We start from the raw sequence: 1,830 nt of genomic DNA, 5'->3' as shown, positions 1-1,830 counted from the left end.
CCATCCTCGTTTTACTTTTTGGGAAACTTATGAACGTGTCTTGAGACGTGACTTACGGCCCTGGTAAGTGCACAGCTCAAAAGACATTCAGCGAGTTGTTGCCGAGGCGCGCTCGCCTGGAAAGGCCGTCCCTGCTGTTTTCCCTCAAGGCCTTCCCCGGCGCCCCCACGCAGAAGGCAAGTGCCAGGCGAGAGACGGGGTGTCGCACCGCCCAGAGCTGCAGAAGCCGGCGCCAGTTCGCGGGGCTCCGGGCGCCCCCTCCCGACGTGGAGGGTACGACCTCCCTCACGGTGGACAGCCTGACCTACCGCACCTCGCCCGACACGCTGGGGCGCGTCTTGGAGAAGTACGGGCGCGTCGGGGACGTGTACACCCCGCGGGACCCACACACCAAGGGTCCCGCGGCTTCGCCTTCGTCCGCTCCATGACAAGCGACACCGAGGACACCATGGATGCCATGGACCGGGCCGGGCTGGACGACCGCGAGCCGCGGGTGCAGATGGCGCCCTACGGCCGCCCCCGGACTCGCACCACAGCCGCCGGGGACCGCCACCCCGCAGATGCGGAGGCGGTGGCTACCGACGCCGGAGCCGCAGCGGATCCCGGAGTCGGAGCCGTTCCCGGTCCCGCAGCCGATCCCGCTACAGCCGCTCGGAGTCTCGGTCCCGCACTCGCTCTGGCTCTCGGTCGACCTCCAAGTCTAGATCCGCGCCAAGGTCCAAGTGCTCCTCGGTCTGCAGATCTCGCTCGCGGTCAGGGTCCCGATCTCGGTCCAGGAGTCCTCCCCCCGCGTCCAAGAGGGAATCCAAATCCAGGTCGCGATCCGAGTCCCCCTAAAGCTCCTGAAGAGGAAGGAGCGGTGTCCTCTTAAGAAAAAGATGTGTCGGGCCGGGCGCGGTGGCTCAAGCCTGTAATCCCAGCACTTTGGGAGGCCGAGGCGGGTGGATGACGAGGTCAAGAGATCGAGACCATCCTGGTCAACACGGTGAAACCCCGTCTCTACTAAAAATACAAAAAAATGAGCTGGGCATGGTGGCGCATGCCTGTAATCCCAGCTACTCAGGAGGCTGAGGCAGGAGAATTGCCTGAACCCAGGAGGCGGTGAGCCGAGATCGTGCCATTGCACTCCAGCCTGGGTAACATGAGTGAAACTCCGTCTCAAAAAAAAAAAAAGAAAAAGATGTGTCGGCAAGCAGGATCAATGGGGTACTTGGGGGAAAAGGACCACATACTCAGTCCATCTAAGAGTCCTTGGAACAAGCAACTGGCTATTGAAAAGGTTCTTTTGTAACATTTGTCTCACTTTTTACTCGTTTAAGCTTTGCCTCAGTTGGCAAACTTCATTTTATGTGCCATTTTGTTGCTGTTATTCAAATTTCTTGTAATTTAGTGAGGTGAACGACTTCAGATTTCATTATTGGATTTGAATATGTGAGGTAAAATTTCATTTTGTTCTATAGTGCTGACTTTTTTTGTTTAAAATTGAACAGATTGGTAACCTAATGTGTGGCCTCCTGACTTTTCTTTTTTTTTTTTTTTTGAGACGGAGTTTCGCTCTTGTTACCCAGGCTGGAGTGCAATGGCGCAATCTCGGCTCACCGCAACCTCCGCATCCTGGGTTCAGGCAATTCTCCTGCCTCAGCCTCCTGAGTAGCTGGGATTACAGGCATGCGCCACCATGCCCAGCTAGTTTTTTTGTATTTTTAGTAGAGACGGGGTTTCACCATGTTGACCAGGATGGTCTCAATCTCTTGACCTCGTGATCCACCTGCCTCGGCCTCCAAAAGTGCTGGGATTACAGGCTTGAGCCACCGCGCCCGGCTGGCCTCC

At 56.8% G+C, this 1,830-nt stretch overlaps 1 pseudogene; it reads left to right on the top strand.

The window, feature by feature from the left end:
- Positions 1–45: 45 nt before the first annotated feature.
- Positions 46–948, top strand: LOC116548073 (annotated as a pseudogene).
- Positions 949–1,830: the final 882 nt, after the last annotated feature.

This window comes from Sapajus apella, unplaced genomic scaffold (genome assembly GCF_009761245.1).
Source record: "Sapajus apella isolate SASKATOON/1434 unplaced genomic scaffold, GSC_monkey_1.0 scaffold6777, whole genome shotgun sequence".
Lineage (NCBI taxonomy): Eukaryota > Metazoa > Chordata > Mammalia > Primates > Cebidae > Sapajus > Sapajus apella.
The sequence above is the reverse complement of the archived record's forward strand: the minus strand, read 5'-3'. Positions and strand labels throughout refer to the sequence as shown.